Source organism: Vollenhovia emeryi, unplaced genomic scaffold (assembly GCF_000949405.1).
Source record: "Vollenhovia emeryi isolate VEMERY1.0 unplaced genomic scaffold, V.emery_V1.0 DF939258.1, whole genome shotgun sequence".
Taxonomy (NCBI): domain Eukaryota; kingdom Metazoa; phylum Arthropoda; class Insecta; order Hymenoptera; family Formicidae; genus Vollenhovia; species Vollenhovia emeryi.
Window position 1 is genome coordinate 359,332 of NW_011967108.1, and position 10,025 is coordinate 369,356.

Below are 10,025 nucleotides of genomic sequence, written 5' to 3' on the forward strand. Positions count from 1 at the left end.
CGTTCCCCTAATTCCTTGAAAAGGACCACAATCCGGATGGTCGAACGTTGGAATAAATTGTTAAATTAAACCACCTTAGCCAGTTAACGTCATTGAACAATTTTTCTTTCTGTTAAAAATTAAAATAAAAAATTTTAAATCATTTAGACACTAATATCCTGTCTTGGTTCTTATATCCTTCATTCCTTCGAATTGTGATTTCACGTCATAGCCTTATGAATTTTAATGTTCATATTAAAAGTCTATCTTATAATAGGGGACTTTTCTCTACATATTTTAGAACGACGAATTAAATTTTCTATATCATTGATAGAATATTACAAATTTTTGTTCTTAAAGTAGTTTAGCGCTTTGGAAATAATTTCTTTATCATTAAAAAATTTTTTCATGCAAATCGGGCTTTAACTTTGACAATGATTTTTCACGTTAATTATATATTTAAAAAAATGAAAGGTTAACTTTCAAAATTAAAGTTCCGATTTACACGGGAAAAAGTTTACTAGCAGTAATCGAAGAAATAACCTCTGCAATGTCAAACCATTTTGCTTACAAAAATGGAGAATAGTTTCCGAATTTCATAGAAAAATTAATTCGTTATTCTAAAATACGTATTGAAATAAAGGTTAATTCCGTATAGAGAATAAAAATAACAGTTTCATTTTATCCTCTCTTTCATATCTTTAGGAAGCTTTTGGATCTTACGCAAATCGCGACAATTCTTTAGCATTTTCCCTGAAAAATTTCTACGATTAGCAGAAGCTGCGCAGATTCACTTTTTTTTTCAGAAAGAAAAATATTAGGTGACAAACTTGCAACTTTCCTCCAGTCGAAATCCCACCGTTGCAATCGACAAAATCGTTTACTTTACTTTTCCGATATCGTTGCGTTAAATCGAACGGCTAGCAGGAAAAAGAAGACAATCCTATTATGACAATCTAAACAGTATCGTTGCTACGTTGTCGCTGAGGATGCAGCGGCGTCAGTCGAGGTGGAGTAAATCATAGAAATACTCCTTGGCGCTCGAATCCGATCGACTCGGCGGTGCACGACAGGCGCGGGGGGGGGGGGGGGCGGAGAGGAGCGGGAGCGGGAACGGAAGGACGGAGACTTACGTTATCTCCTTCGTCTTCCGAGTTTAAATCGCTCACGCTCGACAGGCCGAAATCGATATCGCTCTCCGCGAAGCGGCATCAGCCGACACACGCTCCTTCTCCTCGTCGCGCTATATATCCGCGCCGCGCGCCTAGGGTACGCTCCCGTCGATCTTCCGCGCCGACTTACGCCCCGAGAAATCTCGGGCGCGCGCTTAAATAATCGAGCGTGGCGTGCATTCAATCGTTGCAGCAACTCCCCCGAACGGCCATTCCGCCCGGATAGGATTTGTTTCCTATCCGGGACTTTCCCCGAGAGCCGCATCCTCGGAGAGAGTTCGCGGGGCGAGCGGCGGGGACGAGCTGGCAGCTCGGTCGGATTCAAAGTTTCCGAGCGGGGAAACTCGCCTCCACATTAACCCGACCGGCGATGAAGTGTCGTTCTATACAACGTCTCTGCGCTGCAACATCTCATCGCATTTGCATGTTACATCTCGCCGCGGCGAACCAGGGCCAATCTTGTCGAAAATTTAAACGGGCCTGCGGCGGAAAATGTGAGACACCTCGTACGGATATTTAACGGGAAAGAGACGTGACAGCGTAAAAGCTTGTAATTTCTCATTCGTCTCTCATTTTCTTGTACGGTGCTGAAAAGTTGGGGCTTTAAAAAGTTACAAGAGTAGCAGTTACGATTCCGTTTGAAGAGAAAACGGTGAATAAAACGTTAACGCTTGCCTCATTGCAGGAACGATGCAAAATCACGGTTGACACTCGTAAGGGCAGATAGTCTCTATTAAGGGGATGCTGGATTGTGATTCTGCACTTTTGGCATCTTTTGCTCCTAAAACTGTCAATTCGTGAAAACATTTGTATAATATACAAATTGTACGGCTTTTGTGTACGAACCGACAGTGTTCCACTATTCGGACAAAATGAGAGAAAAGCATGGTATCATTGAAATTAAGTTTAGAAGCTTAACGAAAAATCTATTCACTCGAATAAGTTATAGGTTAGGTAACCTATAGACTTCTTATTAAGCTCCTAAACTTAATTTTAATGATACCACGCTGTTCTTTGACTTAATCCGAATAGTGGACACTGTCGGTCTGTACACAAAAGCCACATAATTTGTATATTACACAAATGTTTTCACGAACCGACAGTTCTAGAAGCAAAAGGTGCCAAAAGTGCAGAATCACACCAGTATCCCCTTAAGCAATACAGTATCAATCTAATACGATTCTCATGCTCGCGCGGCCGCAGATTCTGGCATGGGTGCAGATTGCCACGTATTGGACGCTACTTGTCTACGATAATATGATTTATCTCATGGAGAGAGTGTCTGGTCCCCTCGGAACGGTCGGCGAGCGATAAATATCGACAAGCGCGCGATTGAATAAATCATCAACGGTAGAACAGGAACCGGGACACTCGTTCGCCGCGGCAGACGGTTTCACAAATGGCAGTTTAAACTGGAAAGGGAAATGGTCCTGTTAGTTCTCTGCCAGAGCAGGACAAGAATTTCCTGCGTTTAATAGCCACGGCTGCCCCACCATGGTCGAAACACGATTACGCAAAATTTATTTTCCGATATCGCCTCGCGCTGCTCCGGCCTAGGGCTTCGTTTAAGGGGCACGACGAAGACAACGGCGTTCGTAAAGGTAAAGCGAGAGTGTAAAATCTAATCACACGCCCGGCACGACTTTGCTTTGTCGAAATCACTTCTCCGTCGCGAAAATCTCGTTCCCTATTTCCATTTGAAGAATGCAATCGGAGTTGGCGCTAATAGAATTTAAGGGCGCGACGAAATCGATTTACATCCCCCTTCGCTCGACAGTCGCTACTAATCCGTTTTATCTGCAAGTTTCGGGGATTCGAGTTGCGCGAAGTGTCGAAATTCGTGACAATTTAGTGCGCGCGACAAAATGGCAGGGACTGTACATTTTTTTTCCCCCCCACGCGATCGTGAATTAAACAATTTTACGTTATAGATAAATTACGCGCACGATCGCGAGTCGAGTAATTGTTTACGTTCCGACTTTCGAAAGCGCCCCTGTTCTGCATGATTGACAAACTACGAACGTATTTCATGAAATAGATTTTTGCGCGCCAATCGTAATCGACAGAAATTTACATTCGTCGAGTCCGCCGCGGGGATAGATAGAAAATTAAAAAGAGAGGATCTAAAAAGCCCCGCCACGTACGAAGCGAATTGTATTTTTCCGCGTACCGCCAAATTGTGCCGATTCAGAATCTTGAAATACCTACTATAAATTGCAAAATCGCAAAAAAGGACGAGTCGTAAAAGCCGGCGACGAAACGAATTTCAATTGCCTTCTGGTGAATCGAAATGCTCCGTCACAGTTGCCGCGTCGTGAGTAATGGCGGTTTGATTTAAACTTTCTCGATAAATGAAATTTCTGTCTGTAGGGATTCGGACAACTGACGATGCCACGATTATTTTGACGGACAGATGTCTGTCACGAGTATTCGTTTCTAACGTGCAATGTTCCATTCGCGATACGCACAACTGCGATTTCGCGACGTTTCGCCACTCGGCGCTCGGGATAAAAGGAATCGCTGTCCAAATTCTTAGCTCGTAATAATTTCTGTTAAAAACAAAAGATTACGTAGAGGAAAGTCCCCCGTTATGATATAAGCTTCTGAAGGCCCGTGTCCACGATGCTAGAACTTGGTCCAAGTTTTACAATAGTTTCGAGAAATGTGCTTTTATGGAATAGCTGCAAGTTGATTGGCTCACATTTCTCGAAATTAGAGCTTGAAGCAAATAAGATTGTAAACCGGAGCATAAATACGTTCTGTGGAGAGGTTTTGAACTGGTTCGAGTTTAAAAACCGCTCCGAACATCGGATGAATGGAGTAAATTATTTAGAACTTGGAATGTAAATCGAACCGAACTGTTGAAATTTGCACATTTACCACCTCTCCAGCTATGTGGCAAAGACTTAAATGTGGTAAATCTTTTTAAATAAATTAAATCCTTTTTAAATAAAGAAACCGCTCTAAAACCGGGTGTTCATGCTCCGGTTCGAAACCGGAGTATTTTTAATTATAATAAAAAACGGTTCGCTCCGGATCGGAACGAGTTTATAATTGAAATTTTGATCCGTTCTCTCGGAGCGGATACACTTCAATGGTTCGGTTCGGTTTACAACTCTGCTTTAAAGTTACTTGCTTTAAAAATTAAAAAGTAATTTAATGTTATGAAACTTGATCGGTGATAGTACTATTTTAATTTTGTTACAGTATTTCGTTTTTTCTATAGTATTTTCCTTCTTTCTTTTGTGCAATTTGTGACATGTGATGCTAAACATTTAAAGAGCTCAATAGTTTATTTCAAAGATTAATTAAATATTAATTGGCATTGGCCTTTTCTCGTGTGTTATTTAATTAAATATTAATTTTAAGAGTAAAGCGCAAATGTCAAAATACTTATAAATAAATTAAAAAGTTGGTTTAAAATTGGGTGTTTCTGTTTTTTCAGCGTGTTCCTAAATATAAAGTTATCATGTGTATAATATTTACCCTTAAATTTAATGGGTTTAAGGCACTTTTTATTATATTTCAAGCTTGTTATATATAAATTCAGACTTTTTACTATTCAGTTTTGTATGATAAGTTTTGTTCCGAAATAAGTGCATGAACCTAATTCGGAACACCTCTAATCTCTCTCAAAGTTTTGAAGAATGGGAAAAACGTTATATACCACAACATTTCCTAGCTGTCATAGTTTAACGTATATGCAGAACAAGTCAAAATTGCACGTGAACCTAATTCGGAAAGAATTTAGTACTTGAATTGATTGTCCGCCATTTAAAAACAAAGTCTCCTTCAAATATTGCTTTATGCCTAATTAATAGTTAAAGGATGACTTCTTAACTAGCATATACTAATCAGATTTATTTTACAAGATTTTATGTAAACAATACAGCAAATTTTGTAAAAAGTATTCCGAAATAGCTTCGCTTACCCTATATTCCTGAAAAAACTTACCGAAAATTGGCTTTTCTTGGACTTTGTTTAAGAGTTCAAGTTTCTTCGATAAGGATAGCGACATATGTACGTTTGCACTCGTTAGATCTTGTTGGCACTGAAAATGGAATCTTGATATGCGAGATATTCGTGAAACGACATACATGTACAATTCTCGAGTGACAAACGGCGACCGCTTATTCATTCATATATTCATTACCGACATCCAAGAACTTCCGACCTCTTTCTCTGCCATCGTGTTGTGGAACTGGAACAAAGTGTCATACAACGGCAAGGTGAACACGCCGAGGAAAGCGATATTAACAGAGCTGCGCGTTGAAACGCCGGGAGATGTAAATAGATTCCAATTAAAGCCGGCGAGCTATCCTTAGATTTGTTCGATCGCAAAACTTCCCGTGCACAGATCGAAAGAGATCCACTGTGCGTTTCTATTAACAAGATGCTGCATAGCGCAGGCAATACAGATACGATACGAAATTTAACATTTGCTGAAATTTATCACGGATCAACAAAGCGCTAAGGAAAGTGTAAATAATTCGGCTCTTCGTTCGCTATCACGTAAACACCCACAATCGCCTTCCATATAAATGCCAGTAATTAATTAATAGTTTAATGCATCAGTAAAAAGTATTTTATGCCCATTTCTGCCAATGCAGATTAATTTTAATCTCTGCTTCACTAACAAGTTTTAAACTTTGTCCAATTCCCGAAACTAGAACAAAAAAAACAAGTAAGTTAAACCGAGATCAAGGTTAATCTGCATTGGTAGAAATGTACATTAGTCACATTCCATCTCGAAGGCTTATTTCAGTCATTTGTTTCCTCTCTGTCGTTTCGGATTAATACTAATATAAAGAATTATTAACGCGATATATACTCGCGCATGTATCGTATATTTATACACACACGCGCACACCTTTATTTAGATATTTGTCATACACGTATTGAGCTGATAGAAGACATTTACAATAAGGGCTAAAATTATACAATTAATACCCTACACGGTTAATATGCGATATGATGAAGAATAGGAAGGTGCTGCGAATGTGGTCTGCATAAAGACCGGCGTTACAAAAGAGAATACGTAATGATGCACTTAAAAGGGCGCGCAGGGTCAAAGGGAGGTTAAATATATCAAGCTGCGACTACGTGCGAGAAATACGTACAGGGAATTACCAAGTACTTCGAAATCTGACTTTAATCTCCGCACTGCCGGCACGATACTAATTCGATATCGCGCGATGTGTTCGAATAGCGAGGAATGTCGAGGAATGTTTACCGCGCCTTCTCCCCCCCCCCCTGCCCTTCCTTTCCTGCGCCTCGAAATTGTTGGGTCGGCGGCGGTGGACGTTATAATTGAATAATTTATCAGCGTCCGCGATGAGAAATGATTAGCTAAACTTCGGCGATACTTCTACCGGCTGCCGAGGTGCCGCTTTTAAAGTGGAAGCTTAATACGAAGCTTCATGGGACGAACTTGCGAGCTACACTTTTAAATTGCGCCGCGCAAAAGAGTTTATAATAAGGCGTACGCCGGAGATTTATCGAGGAAGGAAGCGCGGACTGTTGTCGATGGTGCGGAAGGTGCGGAGGTGCGTTCGTTAAATCATAAACGCGAAAACGGGTGGCGCGTATCAGGGCGCGTCCAGAGTTGAAGTTCGACAAGTTGCGGAGGAGAGCGGGAGGGAAATAACGTAAGAGGAAGAACAAAGGCAACGGGCGAGGGCGGCGCGGAGGGAGACGCGGAACAAAAATGAGAAAGGTGAATGATGTAAAGAGCGCGCGTGACTCTTTATTCGCGGAATATTTGCATTCATGAATCTCGTGACGCAGAAAAGCCGCAGACACGTGCAGCATTCATCGTAATGCAGCGCGGATTACTAGGGCATAATGTGATTTCGCCATATCGGTTTTTTTTCCCTTGTCGTGTCGTCGCGCCGCCGTATATTGAACATCAGATAACTCGGTAATAGATACGGATAATTGGAACACACAGTTGCGTTGGAAAAAAAATGCGGACGTGGCTCGGCAAATGTTTCGCGATTGCGTTAACGAAGATTCGTTATTCGTTCGACTAATTTTCTTAAATTAAAATGAACTTTGGTTTCTTCACCCCCGGAGCGTTCGTTTAATTTAATTTCGCAGAATCGCGAGCGTATGTTACGCTAATGTAAATTAATCGGTGTGACGTAACGTCCATGTTCCGGGCAACTCATAAAAACGTCCGCTGTATCTCCGGCTTCCTACGTACAACAACGTGGCAGTGATCGATCAAACTGAAAAATGCCAGGAACCACAGAAAACATATTTCGCCGAGACCGCACTAGAATTTCGTGAAATTTTACTACCGGAAGTTAAGCTGATCCGACGAAGACAAAGTTCGGGGCTATTACCCTTGTCGTCGGAACGTGACTTGAATAAGAACACGTGTAACTGAAAACAGAGTGTATGATTTTCCGGGTCGTGTGTGTCGCCTTTCCTCTCTGAAAAAAAGGATTATACCCCTATTGCTCTTCGTCACGCGTATGCAAATTGCATCGGCGTCTTGGAACAAATCATTTGAGATTATTTTATAGCTGTTAAGGAGGCGAAACGTGTCGTATACAGGTGTGAAACATTCATTCGTACAATTCTGAATCTCATTTCGACACCTGTCATAAAAAAATACATTCAAGTTTCTGCGCGTTACATAAATATTACAAGCATGTAAGCTTATCGAACATGTTACATATAATCATAAAAACGTGTGTGACGGAATCTTTTTCCCTATGCTCGAAGTTATCTTTTAATTGTTTAAATAGATTTCACGTAAAATAATCCCGGTAATGCGCAAATGATTTTTTCATTAAGCAGAAATAATGGAATGGATTGACAAAATAATAATTCCGCTCGTATTATATTTAACAACAAGTAAACTAAGGAGGCCAATTTTTACGAGCATAAAAAGTTGACAAGGTAATATATATTTAAATATCGAAGTTGTTAACATTGAAACATAAGATTTTCAAATCAACTGGCGTTTAAAACGTTTAAAACTGGCCAAAAGGAAACATATAAGGTACTACAAACCACACACCACGTCGAATAACGGCTAACGAATTATCATAAAGATTAACGTTCACTAGATCAAACGGACCTAAATTGAACCAACTCTAAGAGACTCTATACAGGGTGTACTAAAACCACCGGATATCCTTTTAATAACAGATTCTTTAGAAAATCTCAAGACAAAAATTCTAATACAGAAATGTCGAGGCTACAATAGTTTTTAAATAATGAGCGCGTATATTTCACCAATGATAGGCCTGAGATTTCGCGCGCTCAGTGACAAGTGACAAAAGTGTTCGTATGAACGTCGCCCTTTTTAGCACAGTAACAACCTTCTTGGTAACCGATGTTGATCGATCACTTTGACAGCTGCAACATTTTGAAGTTACAACACGTTGCAAATTTATACTTGAATTAAATAAGAAGGGCGACATTCATAGAAACACTTTTATCACTCGTCACATCGCCATGCCTGAGCGCGCGAAATCTCAGGCCTATCATTGGCGAAATATACTCGCTTATTATTTAAAAACTATTGTAGCCTCGACATTTTTGTATTAGAATTTTTGTCTTGCAATTTTCTAAAGAATCTGTGATTGAAAGGATATCTGGTGGTTTTAGTACACCCTGTATAGGCCAATCCAACCTCTTATATTATAGAAATTAAGATCATATCCATCATCATTTACTCAAAACACTGACCACAACCGTTACGTCCACTTACCTCAGCGACGTTTTTTAACTTCTGACTAATTCTATTTGTTTTACTCGATCTAAAATGTACATCTATCGACAATTATGTACTAAGCGATTCAACTATTTCATTTAAATTTGCGCTGATGAAAGCACTGCGTGCTGAAACGCGTCCGCTATCTTATGTTTCAATGTTAACAACTTCGATCGATGTTAACAACTTCGATTGTCAATTTTTATGCTCGTAAAAATTGGCCCCCTTTGTTTACTTGTTGGAATGAATTGATATAGAAATGACGAGTATCGGATTTGAATGTAAGTTGTAAGTGAGTAAAGCAATTTATTCTGCATTTGTCGAATGGAAATATACCTACGTGGTGCCATCTTACGATCAGGATGTTAAGCATTTTATAACTACTTACAATTAGATAAGGTATCTTGGTAATTTGAGTGGATTTTTAATTATAAAGAACGCGTGTATAATATACATTGTATGTATATTAATATATATACATGTACTTAAATGTAAAACAATTTTGTAAAAAATATTGTGAAAACAAGTAAATAGCTTTTTCACGTTTCTTGAAATAATATCTTTTTCGTAAAACAATTAAACAATTTTGGATGTGCTTTATAAATTAGATTATTTCCTTTTGAAAGCAATATACCGTGTCTTATTTATTGAGATAAAATTACGCAACAGATGTAATAGAAAAGTATGTTGCACCTACAATAAAAATTACTAGAAATTTGTTTACAAAAATAGTCGATTAAAAAATTTTCTTAATTCTTTTATTACATCCTTATATGTATGTGATATCTCTCTCCGATCTTATGTTTCGCTCTTTCCGTTGAAGTTATCTTGTTAAAAATTATGCGACGCCTGCTTCTAAGCTATTATCCAAACCATAAAGGTGTTAATAAGTAAATAAAAACAAATTCTTACCTGTGAAGGATCAAAATTCACACCTAATATTTCTGAAATGTCACCCTTAGTATCACTCGCGACTACACGATTGGCACTGCCCGAAACACTGTTGCGAAACACCAGCCTACGATCGGAAGTTTATCACCAGGTAAATCGTGTCGCGACGCGGAAAGATTTTTTCGGCATGGATAAATTGAAATTGTTCAAAGTGTTTTTGACGTCGCGACGTCGCGTGCGCCATGGCGGTGCTG

General features: G+C 39.4%; 1 protein-coding gene across 2 annotated transcripts in view; it reads right to left on the bottom strand.

Moving 5' to 3' along the window:
- LOC105559715 (bifunctional heparan sulfate N-deacetylase/N-sulfotransferase-like) overlaps window positions 1-10,025 on the bottom strand; it is a 360,679-nt gene extending 350,654 nt beyond the window's left edge. For both annotated transcript variants that reach the window (XM_012008223.1, XM_012008222.1), the window contains exon 1: window positions 9,793-10,025. The gene's annotated coding sequence lies outside the window, so the exon portion shown is untranslated. The remainder of the gene's footprint in view (window positions 1-9,792) is intronic.